This window comes from Perca flavescens, chromosome 2, assembly GCF_004354835.1.
Source record: "Perca flavescens isolate YP-PL-M2 chromosome 2, PFLA_1.0, whole genome shotgun sequence".
Classification (NCBI taxonomy): Eukaryota; Metazoa; Chordata; class Actinopteri; order Perciformes; family Percidae; genus Perca; species Perca flavescens.
In genome coordinates this window covers 10,294,828-10,308,232 of record NC_041332.1, presented here as the reverse complement: position 1 = coordinate 10,308,232, position 13,405 = coordinate 10,294,828, and the positions used below count along the sequence as shown (strand labels likewise).

General features: G+C 41.3%; 1 protein-coding gene across 1 annotated transcript in view; it reads right to left on the bottom strand.

The window, feature by feature from the left end:
• mgat3b (beta-1,4-mannosyl-glycoprotein 4-beta-N-acetylglucosaminyltransferase b) overlaps positions 1-13,405 on the bottom strand; it is a 65,886-nt gene that overhangs the window by 34,648 nt on the left and 17,833 nt on the right. The gene's annotated exons all lie outside the window — the stretch shown is intronic.

Sequence of the window (13,405 nt, the reverse complement as noted above, 5' to 3'; positions counted from 1 at the left end):
TCCACCAGAGGACGCTCTACAACGTCCCTGTTGGCAACACTCTTTGATTTTTTTTGTTGTTCTTTTCTTTTTGTTCAAAGGACTTTAAGTTTTATATCTTAAGTTACGCATTTGTGTATTTTTTTTTTAAAATATATATATATCGGCCGATATATCAGAATATCGGATTTTTAAATCATCATATATTTGTATCGGTATCAGCCTTAAAAATCCTATCGGTCGGGCTCTACATGTATACACATGGAAGGACAGGGAGGTGTGCTCTCCCTCATACGTGGAAGTGCGGGGGAGGCCCCAGAACAGAGCCATACCGCCAAATACAAACTGCAGATGAATGGATCTATTTTGACAAAGTGGTCCTGACTGAACTGTTTTAATCGTTTCCAGTTTCTAAAATGTGAGGATTTTTCTGCATTTAGTACTTTTACTTTTAATACTTTAAGTACATTTTCCTGATAACACCTACATACTTTTACTTAAGTAACATTTTCAATGCAGGAATTTTACTTGTAACAGAGTATTTTTACAGTGTGGTATTAGTACTTTTACTTGAGTAAAGGATCTGAATACTTCGCTCTAGTCAGATACTAACAGCTGTTTTGTGAACTCGTCCCACACACACAAAAACACAAGTGGGGAAGAGTTTGTGAAACCGAGGCTAAGATCTTGCGACATTACCCACAGCGCTGGGGCATTTCAAGTGCCACTTATGATGACGCCTCCAATTTGCCTCCTGCAGCGTTGCCATAGAAGCCTCACCAGCCAGTGACGTACATCATCCCATTTCTATTCTATTAGCAGATTTGGGTTTCACAGCTTTCGCTTGATTTCACCTGGTAGAGAACAGGCCGTCCCCCGGTGTAGCGCTGTGCAGGTCTTACTGACCTGGGTTCAGTATTTGACAGTTACTGCAGGATGGGACTATATTATGGATGAAGAGCTAGTTAATTGCAAAACTGTGCTGGAAAAAAAAAACGAATGCTGCTGTGCTTGACCTCAGTGCTGTTATATAATAACCCAAAATGCTGCATAGAGAGGTTGTGTGACAGGGGGAAGCAGATAGTTATTGTAACTGAACTGTAACATGCAAAATATCAGACTAAATTATCAGCTGAGTATACCGTCTATCAATGCATTAAATGGGTTTTTCTTTAAGCAAAAAGTGCAATCTGTGCAATGTTTTGGCAACACTGCTACTGTTACTGAAAAAAAGCAGAAAATGTGGAAAGACAATAAAACATAAACAATATATTTTTTGCACATTCTGCACTCAATCCATTCAGCCTCCTTTTTTATGTGAAACAGCTATTTTGTATATATTTGTTTCTGTATTTATTGCTTATTTCATATTAATGTTTAATATATTTGTTTATGTATGCACCAACCACCAAGGCAAATTCCTTGTGAGTGTAACTTACTTTGGCAATAAATCTGATTCTGAAATAAAAATGTAAAACACAGTGTATACTGCAGGCTGAGTACTACACATCTCCAGACCAGAGAAACTCTCTATTATCTACTATCACTCTATTATTCTCTTGGCCGACAGAGAGGTCACGGTGCACGGCTGCAGTCGGTCGCGCCGGCACCAGTCACAGTCAGAATCAGAGCTCCTTCAATCTGAGATAGCGTCATTACAGCAATAAGTTCGCTGAAGGAGAGTGGAAGAGACACACTGACTGATACACTTTTTAAGGTTTCCAGCTGCCAGCTCGCAGACTGCAGTCTGGAAAATGCTTCAATTAAGAGTGACAGGGAGACTTCCTCTGGTACTGACCCTCTGCCATTTCTCATGTCAAAGGGCTAGTTCTCTCCCGCTGTCAGTGGTGTCTAAATACTGTAGTTTTGGTGGGATTTGGACATGTTTTGAGACATCTGTCTCTGAGATGTCTTCTGCCACATGGAAATTTGAAAAATGACATTTAAAGCTGCATTAATTGTTTGTTTTTTTTTGCCGGAAAATATGTTGTGTTTCGTCGTGCTTCTCAGCACCTTTCTGGCCAACTGCTGAATGTAAGTCCAATTTTCATCCCTCTTTTAGCGCTGCTATGGCCTCTACCAACTCTTAAGGGAAATATCTGCCTTTTTAGCTGCTAAATGTTCTACTATGTTCACCAGCTAATTGCTAACTTTTTCTGGCTGCCATTTGTTTCGAGGCAGGTAGTGTACAGCGGGTTTATCACAGCTTTTGCTGCTGGAAACAAGGTTGATGAGAGCAGTGAGAGTGACCAAAACAGTAAAGTTTCAGGCCATAAAACCCAAACAACGACATGAAAGATGCAAACATGCTCTTAGAGCTTAGGGGAACTGCAGATTTGGGTTATAATTGTGTGTGTTAGTCACTACAAGTGATCCCTTTTCCCATTACACAAAGTCTTTCAATCCATTGTTAATTTTAAAATATTCATTGGTGAAGCTTTAAAAAAAACATAACGGTTTAAAGCCTGTGTTCGTATTATGTGAGCACCACGAATGTATTTTTTAGTAGATATTTCCATGTTTGTTGCATTTCAATGGAGGCAGACATCTCAGAAAAATATCTCAAAACCTTTGCAAATAAAACCAAAAATAATTGTATAGCTAGATACCACCAGAGCTAGGGAGAGAATATGCGTTTTGTGGTATGGGTGAACAGCCTTATTATTAGGCGTGGGAATACTTATGTCACAATACGATATTATTGCGATTTTAAACATATTGCAATATTCTGCAATATATTGCAATTTATTACCTTTTTTCCGACTTCAAATTTTTCCCAATTTCAAATTATGTCCCCAAAAGGAAACTTTGTCAACATCTATTTTATCTTAAAAGATACATTTCTCTGTTTGTGCATCTCACTTAAATTTTGTTGCTGCAAAATGGGATTTTCAAGCAGACAAACTGACCAACACATATTTAATAATAGATCGATACTTGGCTTCTGTGTATGTATACAGTATTGCCACGGAAAATATTGTGATATGCTGTATCAATTTTTCACCCCACCACTACTTGTTATAGTCAAAATAATGAACAGTATAAATGTTTTAGTCATTCATGTGTGTGGATGATTTGTCAGTAGCTGCTCAAGCACAACCACAAACATTCATTCTATCAGTGCAGTAGGCCTACATTCAGCTCATGTTTCCCTGCCAGTGTTGTCCAGAGTGACTGTTTGGCAGCCCAGCTAACCGGCTAGCATCTCAAGTGCCCTTATCTCTGCCGACCCTTCTTCCCTTTCGTTAGCACAAGCCTCACCTGCACTTGGAGGCGCTAACTGGAAAGGTCAGGAATGCGGAGGAAAAAGAAAACGGGGAGAAAAAAAAGGAAAGGAAAATGTCAGGCACCCCTGAGCGACTTGTCAGCAGGGCTTATGTTCGAGAGAGGAGGTGGCGTGCTAGCATGTCCCATCCCTCTGAGAGCTTTGTAAATAACAGTGGGCTGTTTGCTGCGCTCCCTCTCCTGCTAGCGCTCATGCTAATCTTCACACAGACACGCACACTCAGATGCACACGTACAAATAACACCTATTGACACCATTTTCAATCATTCCCTAGCTAACACCTCATTGAGATGCCTTTCCTCTCCTACAGCCTTTCTTCTTCTCTGTGTCCATCTTCCTCTCTGCTCCGGCCTTTTAAAAACAGAGAAGGTTTGCTGACATTTTAAAGCTCCCAACTGCTTCACGGCTTCAGATTGCACTCAACACCGATTTATTCTGCGTAGCCAAATGCTCAGAGCTCGTATCAAAGCATTAACACATGATGCATCATTCATTATTTTAATCACAAATCACCAGAGGCGACAACACAAGATGAAACTTCAAATGGCTTCAGGCGATACAAATCACAAGGGGTAAACATTTTAGCTAAGGTATGATTACCACTGGAGCACATTGTTTGTATTAACACAGTGACAGAGAACAATGAGCACACAAGGGGAAGAAAATGAGATTTGTAGAGTTCAGTATAGAACTAGACACCATGTAACAGATCGCTACAGAGTCATAAATCAGTCCGTGAAGAGATACATTTGTTACATTTCCACTTTTACTCTAATTTTACAAGATTTCACAAGACCTCTAACTGAAGTACCTGCATTTACAAAAGAAACAACAAAGACTTGTCGTCAGTGGCAGGCTAACTCTGGTCAAGTCACGATGTGAAAGTATGAAAGCAGCAGTGTTGTGCATCAACTGCTGAGATCCAACCATGTGTACACAACCAGCTACGAAGCCTCTGGGCACGTGCTGTCCGCGGAGTTTACACAGGGTATACAAATTCTTCTAAATCATCCCCGACTTACAGCAGTATTTTGGTGTATGGGGGGATTTGTTTTTGATCATGCACAACAAAACAAAACATGGAAGAATTACATCCCCCTTCCATTACCGTGAATATAGTGCCAGGCATGCCAAACGCTAAAATATGCACTTCAATATTCAACGGAAAACACAGCACTTTCAAGCCGGAGAGCGGAGTTCACTTCGCGGCAAAAACCAAAATACTTTCACCCAGGAAATGCTCGTTCGTTCCTCGGGAATGTCTTAATCCAAACCACAATCTTTTTCCTACACTTAACTAGTCGTTTTGGTGCCTAAACCCAAATGTCATCGCCCCATGACGCTCACGTTTTCTAGTTAAATTCCACTACATGGCCCCTGAAAGGACCGTCATCTGGCGGTGCCTGTACCCGGCTCACAGTCACCTATTGGCGGCTGAACAACTTCCGCTGGTAGTCGGCATCCCGGAGCTCTGATTTTATCGTTCTATGGAACTATGTGTTCACGTTACAGCTTAACTTACTTTAAATTACTTCTATCTTAGGTATATAATGGTCTGTTGGTGAAGAAGCATTGATCACTTTGAGGGGGAGGGGGGATACATTTTGTACAAATAATTCAGCAGACAGGGATATGTAGACCAGTAAGGAGGAAATCCCACGCATCCACCTAGGAAAATCACACCCTGCTTACAAGTCACACATTGGCTGGGAAAGTAAAGTCTCAGTCTAACTTCACATTTTCATCAAACCAACAACTAAGTTGTGTTCTGCATTCTACCTTCCTCATAGGAGGAAGCATGCACTGCTATATCCTACAAAACCACACACATCCGGGAGAAATGCTGCCAGTTTTCTGACAAAATAAAAAGATGTAGAATTATTTTTTGCTGATTATCCAGAATTAAACTCCAGCAAACTAACAGCGGTTTGAAGAGCCACTTGTGGTTTCTTCTGTGCTTTGGTTGACTGGAGGCAAATGGAACGTTTAAAAAAAATTTAAATGTAAATAATCTTCATTTCCAGCGCATTTTTCTGCTTATATGGAGCGAGTGGAGGAGCAGAGTGCGGTGTGTGTGTGTGTGTGTGTGTGTGGGATCATCTAAACAAATTGCTGTGGTTTCATCCAAAAATGGTGCATCTTTAGATGAAACCATACACTTAACCCTTCTGTTGTCTTTGACCCGTTTTCAAAGTTTCTTTTTTTGTACAGTAAATGTGGTTTATTGGCCATAAATAAAAAAAAAAAAATAAGTGTAAAACTATTGGTAATAAGTAAGAATGAAGTTGGCTAGAAGGTGCACATTAGTATTGGGTCATACTCTACTTTATGCTTTATAAAAAGGCAAAACAGACCGGGAGTTAATTTTGTTGGAGGAGAACAAGTGCATGGTCGATAGGAAGACAACACAAGGGCTAATCTTCTCTGTTTTTTCCCATGCTGCAGCACATAAAGTAGTTGAAGCAACATACCACATTAATCTCCTCTCAGGGTAATATGAATTTTAGTACTCAGAAAAGACAAATGAATATATTGGATCTTGTTTGCGATTCACCTGTAACACTGAATTTCATTCAATGTGTCTCAGGTTGTTTTTTTCACAGTCGCATCATACAGCAGGTAAATTCGCTGATGTGCACAATATCAGCTGCATGACCTGAAACCCTGTCCTCTTCACATGCTGTATAACCAGTGTAGTGTATCAGTCAGCCTAGGCAAATGTTCAGATGTACTCCAACTGTCACTGGTTGCAGTGAAAGCAAATGTGCAGTATCTTCACTTGCACCTGCACTAGACTTTTCATGTGCAACGCGTAAAAGAAACACCAACGGCAAATGCTGCTGATAAAGCTTGAGTACCACAGCACAGATCTATCCAACCAATGGGGTGTGCCATGAAATGCTAATATTCCTCAAAATGCAAAGGGAGAGGGCAAGTGTTTCAAATTAGAGCTTTGGTCAGCAGTGACTGAACTGCATGTTAATCATCTCCAGGAAGTAAAAGAAGAAAAAAGGTAGAACACAGTCACTTTGATGGCTTACTGCTAGGCTGCATCTATTATTAGGATTATATTAATTGTGCCTAACACTGTATATATAATTGTTTTTAATAAAGGGCTCTTATTGCGCAAGTTAATTATACAATTCAACTTTATAAATCTGTGAACTTCAGGTTCTCACAGAGCAGTCATAAATGAATTTGAAGCCACACAGGCCACTACAACTTTGCAAAAATAAATAAAGATCTGCCCCTAATAAATACCTGCCAGCTTTTTGTTGAGGTAAATGAAGGCCTCGGCTGATACATGCAGGCAGTCACACGGACACCCAGACAAATAAGGGATTTTTTTTTTCCTCTCCACAAAATCGAGCAAATTAGCAAATGAGCACCTGTCTCATAAAGCTGCTCTGGTTTTCTCTGGAGGGAGATGTGAGTGGAAGACGAGGTGACTGGCAGCTTATTAAACCCTGTTAATGATGCGAGCGGTGGGCGAGTGCGACACTCAGCCAGCACCTTACCCCTGCTATCAGACATCACAGGATGACAGAAAGGTGCACGCACAAACACAAACAGCCGAATACACAAGGACTAGTCTCGCATTGCACGACCTTCCTTCACTACGCTGCGGAGGAGGGTCTGGCTAGTCCACACAGCATTCCGGGATGGGAGAAAAACGTGCTCTGGTTTATCGGCATGTCTTTAAACCAATCACAATCGTCATGGGCCACGCTAACCGCCGCACGGTGCCTCTGCTAAATAGCCTCGGGAAAGAACTTGTTTTGGTGGAACATGTGTACGTTGTTTTTAGTCGTGCAGCAGAAAACTCAGATTGGACAGATAGTCTAGCTAGCTCTCTCGTTTTACCCTGCAGAGATCTGGGCAGTAGTTAACCATAGTCCTCGTCAGTCGAATGTAGTGTCGAGTCAGGTAACGGACATCCGGCCGAAAAGAAGGACATACGCCGGAATTTCCGGTGGCAACGGAGAAATCCTGGAATTGGAAGGTTGTGGACCTAGACTACACAAAGACAAACACGGTACAAAAATGTACCCAAACACAGGCAGGCTATGGTTTTTTGAGACTAATAGAAAACTCCCATGTGCCCATGCGTTCCGGCACGCACGTACAACACTGCATAATTCCCATAAAGCAACGGGGTCTAATTGAGTTCCTGGCAATTCAGCAACATCTGTCCGCTCCTCCTCATCTTGACTCTTCAGCATTCAATCAGCCACGCATACACGCTAACACATGCACGCCACAATTACAGAGGGCCTATTAGTGATGTTAAGCCTTTCCTTCTTGCGATGGCAGGATGAAAAAGCAGGCAAATGGCTGCTGTAGACCTGCATGTGTTAGCCTCCCTCTGAGTCCTGTTTAGCATATGGGTGTGCAGCTGGGACGTGACCCTAAGACAATCCGTGTCTTTAATGAACTGAGAGTTCTGCAAAGCTGCTTTTATATTGTATAATTCATTGAAACGCAAATGCAACGGAAATGCAAACCTGTCATTTCCTCATTTAAAAGCCAGTGACCCTGAAACAATGACATTAGTTTGGGTCTGAAAAGAAAATATATCTAGGGGTACTTTTAACATTTTGCCATTAAAAAGAGTAAACTTAAAGATAGAAGAAAGGAAATAACTTCAGTCTACAAAGATTATTTTTCCTCCCAGTGCAGACATTAAAAAATCATATTACATAGTCTTAGTCGATGCCGAGGGTAGATTGTCTCTGCACCAACGCACATTTCTCTTGAAAGGCAATTCTGATTAAATCTTAAAAACCTTGTTTCAGGTCAGTGAGTACTCCAGGATTGGAGTTTTTCATTTTACAGAACATATTTAAAAAAAAAACCTCCGTCAATTTGAGCTACCTGTTCCCGCTAACCAAACACCTGCTTCTGACTGCAGAAGTATTTATCCACATTTTAATATTAAGATCCATTTCTCCTTTTTTTTTCTATTGCCATCTCCAGCCCACATGCTTCAAAATGGCTTTCTATTCCCCGAAGGTTGTCTCATGAAGAGAGAGAGAGAGACGATAAATGAGAATCTTGAAAGGCGGCGAAATGAAAGGAAATACATAAATATAAGACGTACAATTAATTCTGGTTTTTTTTCTTTTCAGACCTGCTTTCAGCTCATTGATCTAAACTTCTGACCAAGGGTCACAAACCAGAAAAGGTCTGTGAACCGCCGCTCTAAACCACAGCGACTCTGCTCACTGACACTAAACTCGCTGCGACTTGTGTCGCCACCAAAATGATCCCACAGCCCTTCACTGCACTGCTCATTCAATTTCCTGCTCTTTGTGTTGCTTACAGTTGACATTTTTTTTGGCATCGGGAGGTGAATAAGCTTCATTTCCTGGATCACTTCTGTTTCAATCAACCAACTGTAACAACAAAAATAAAAAAAAAAAAAGAACGGAAGAGCTTCTGCTCCCCAGCAACAGAAACGAAAACCAAAATTCCTCTGACTTTAAAAGGATCACGGTCAGAAAAAAAAAGTGAGGAGTTAAGACAGAGGAAGAGGAAGAAGGTGGATTTCTTTAATGAGGGTAATTAGAGCGAGCAGAGGAGGACAATGTAGGGGACAGGATGAGATTCAGCGGGGTGACGGGAAGAGTTTTCTGTATATGTTGTTGTTGCAGTTGTTGTTGTGAAAGTACTTATTATATTTTTGATTTGCAGTAAATCAAGCTTCCATTTAAGGACAAAGAAAGACTTGAACGGAGACAAATTCCTGGATTAAGCTGACAATGGGGAAGCAGTCCCTGTGGTTAAACTGTGGCACAATTTGAACACAAACGCGGCTGTCTGCTCAAATAGATAAATTGGATCGTTTAGAGGCACAAACGGCCCCTCTATTTTCTGACAAAATGCGGCATTATGTCCCTGAAAACAGCGAGGGGTACAGAGCAGTCGGGGGGCTTTTCTCTAACTTCATGTCTCGTCAATGAGTCTTTAAGAGCAGATTATGGCCGTTAAAATGTGCACACAAATCACTGTGAACACACTGACGCGCGCACTTCCCGCTTCACACCAAGCCTTGTATTTCAAAAATAAATGGTAAAAGCAAGTACTGTTGAATGGAGAATAAAGAGCAGTTTTCCAACACTATTCATACATTATCTACGTATCGACAAACAGCTCAGCACAACTGTTCATTTCGAGCCAAAATAAAAGCAGCAAAGCTACCAAAAACCGCTGCAAACGTGTCTCCACATCGTTTTACCACACGAAAGTCTGGCTGCAGGGTGGTACCTGGGAAAAGGAGAATGACCAAAATGAACGGGATTCATCCTGTGTAGACAGTGGGAATGTATTCTGTATATTTAAAGACAATCTGCCAATTGCATCGGAGACATCTAGTGTACCGGTGGATATTTTGGTTTGGACCGTGCTACTGGTATGACAGTATGTATCCTTTGAGGACCAGAAATATAATCAGCTAATTACTGTACATTTGTTCAATTAAAAAAACTTCAGTTCACACCACACAGTAAATCGCCGCTATGATTCATTTATAAAACCTCTGCGTTCATATGAAAAGAACAACCCAATTTTATAATAATAGCACTTTCTTACAACGGCCTTCCATCACAATCCAACGCAAAAACGCTGTGATGGCAGATTGGCAGTAATGGCAGGAGACCTGCAGAGAGGCAGCAGTCAGTCAGTCTGAGAGGAGACAAAAATGTGTGTGTGTGTGTGTGTGTGTGTGTGTGTGTGTATGCGTGTGTGTGGGTGGGTGAAAAATAGTTTTAGACTCTTGTCCCCAAAAGGAAAGTGACGCACCCAACAGTGACTTTTATATTTAGTTTGCGTATTGGTGTCTAGCTGAAAAAGTGACATTTCAATAATTTGTCACCAATGTAAAGGTTATAATTCTTTATGAACAAAAGTAGTTGAAACTAAATTCACATGGGATTTTTATAATGTGGACTCTCCCGGTAATATATCGGGGGCGGCTGAGCAAGTCACTTAATTATTATAACAGTCCCACTGAAGCAGCTCGGTGTCTACCAGCTGATGATTGCGGTCCTGGGAAGCTTTCATGTGTAAAACTTCATAAAAATTCAAACAGTAACACAGACTGTTGCATGATAGCTGCCCCAAAATGAGAGGGAGGCATTTCAAGACATCTGGAATGCTACGGGCTTGTTGCTGTGGTGTTTTGAAATACAATTCCAAGGTAAATCACCTGTCAAACATATTTGGCAGGCAGTATACTGGGAAACATGTTTCTTCTCTTTCCTTATTGGTCTAAAAAAAGGCAAAGAACCATGGCCAAGGTTGAACCTCTTTAGTCATAAAATCCACAATTGAGAGTTTTAAAACAGATTTTAATATGAAACTAACACAAAAGGCTTGATTAGTCTCCGCCTCTCAGTAGAAGACTTCACACCAGTGTCTGTAGCCTGACTGTAGATTTAAATTTCCATTTTAAACGTTACAGCCCAGGAAGACTAATAATAATCTTGCTTAGCATTTTAAAGTTATCTGTTGCCGTTTAGAATACATGCTCAGCCTGTCCTAAGTAACATTTAGGTGTAGGTTACTAAACAAGGATTTGAGAAAATGTTATTGTAGGAAAGGTGGTGCAGGACCATGACAAGAAAAAGAAAGTGTTGCAAGAAAACAGGAAGTGAGCCCTAGATTAGAAAAAAATTAGAGAAAATTGCAGCACACCTTATCTCAGATCTCTTTTTAGATTCAGAAACACTTGTGTTGTGCCTTTAACACTACACTAACTAGGCGTTTCCCACGTGAACTGTGTGCACAATGATTACAGTGTGTGTGTGTGATGTATTTGGGTTGATACTGCCAGCATGAACACTTCTACCTGTCTGCAGGCTTTATGTCCTGCTGGCTGATTTATATTCATGTTTTGTGTTTTACTGTGTGTGTCGCTTATCCACTGGTTGTACTGTACAGTATGAAAGAGGAACAAGAGCAAAGAGGGAGCTTGTGTTTTTGTGTGACACAGATATAGAAGTGGCAGAGCATATGTGTGTGTGTGTGAGAGAGTAGACGGATCTAACAGCATGTGTGTAGACAAGGCACAACCAAAAGAGTGTGCGCATGTGCGTGTGAGTGTTTGTGTGCCCTCAGTGTGATATTTATCACATCTCAACTTCCTCTTTTGCCATCAGTGCAGCTTTGAAACAAGATGCACGTGTCTGCTGCTCACAATCATCAAATGAGAGCTGTGAGTTTGCACTTTTTAAGTCTTAGAACTAAGACGAGCTCTGGTCCGCTGAACCAAACTGAGCTTTGTGTTAACAATATGGCTGTAACTGTACAAGCTGTAACAAGGTCAGTAAGTAATCTAAAGAAAAGTCACTATGCTGTATTGACCAAAGTGAACTACAAACCTGTGTGTACGCAAAGGAACATTATGGCGGGGGTTCAAACATTTGTTATCACCGAGGGGCCAGATGTACTAACGCTTTTTGCGCCCACTTCAAGCGTATTTGTTTCGCAACAACAGACTGAACTGTCGCGGGGACTGAAAAATGGCAAATTGCGCTTTTCCATGTCATGCATATGCATTCATGGGAGGGTCAAGGGGAAAGTGGGAGTTTCCCATAATGAGATGGGAGGGGAAGCGTAAAGTGCGCCTAATTATGCACAAAAAACGCCCGTGAAAGCGCGCCTCTATTTCGCAGTGAAAATTCTCCGACCCTTAAAAGCAGGTGTAAACCAGCCGCAAGCGGGTTTCCTCGCATATGCCTCGTGGTGAAATGGCAGCAGTGATAAGAGCAAGACGAAGACATAGGCCAAGGAGACGAGCTCACCTTTGTTACTGCTAAATCTTTGTTTTCGCTGTTTCGACTGACTTGGTGGCCGATCCATGGTAAAAAGGAGGCCCGTTTGGTATGGTTTGGTAAATACGACTTAAGCTGATGAATCGCAGCGTGCGCTTTCTGCGGGTTGGCCAATGGCGCTGATAACGCTACTTTCGCAAATGTATGTACATCTGGCCCTGAGTGTTCTTGAAGATGTGCAGATTAACGCTCCTGTGGCTTTCATTCTGACTTTGCTCCTATCAAGATCCCCTTTCACACATGCACTGCAAATCTGAAATGATCTAGACATTACCTGTTATGTGAGAACGCAAAGGTCTGAGTCACTTGGACTGGCGACAGACTTTACGCTCCCTAGTATAAAGTCAGTGTAAATGTCCCATGCGTGAATAGAGCATTTCCTTGGAAAATTCACAGTGAGCGAGTGGGCATGTTGTTGACATTTCTATCATGCGGCTTCCAAAAGGGAAAGAAACATCCGAGGGTGAAAAGAAGGGTGATTTAAACAAATCCACGTAATGTCCTGCCTTCCATACGTTCTACCCAGGTGCTATCCCTCGCCTAAACCAAACAAAATATTTTCAGTAAGTAACAAACTCGTCTGACACGGACTGCCACGCAGGCTCACTTTTATGCCCTTAGAAGTTGTCGCTTGCTACATAAAAAGCATCTGGGACTGCAGATTAATCACCCTGCAAACACAGCACTGATAAAACCAGCAGACACTAAACACTGATAACTACAAGTTGTGAGGCCACTAATAGGCTGTATAATAATAACCAAATCAATCAGAACTCCCATGCTTTATATGCAGACAGGGTTGTAAAATAATTTGACTGATATTGAAATTTGTATAACAAATCATTGATTAACAAGATTACGGCTGGTCTACAGCTATGCAGACGTCTCTGTGAGGCTATACTTAGACAAAGGGATGCTTTAAGCTTAACGCCAATGATAGTGCTAACATGGTGATGATGTTAAGAAGGTACAAGTTACCATGTTTACAAGCTACTGGCTGTGCGTTTAGGGCGTGTATGTGGGCGCATGGTTCAAAAGAGTTGTACTTAGTGTCTTAATTAATCATAGGTGTGTTTTGAGAGTAACATGCGATAAACCAATCAGAGTGACATCTCCCATTCCCTTTAAAAGAATGGCGTGTTTGGACCTTGGCGCATTGCTATTATGATGGCGGAGTTGCTGAGCAGGAAGGAGAGATTTTCAGGAGAAGAAACTGATCTGCTCGTGCATGAAGTGTAAGCGCGCGAGCAGATCATATCATAATACTATTTCACATTGTAATATTCTTCTTTTTTATCTTTTGCAT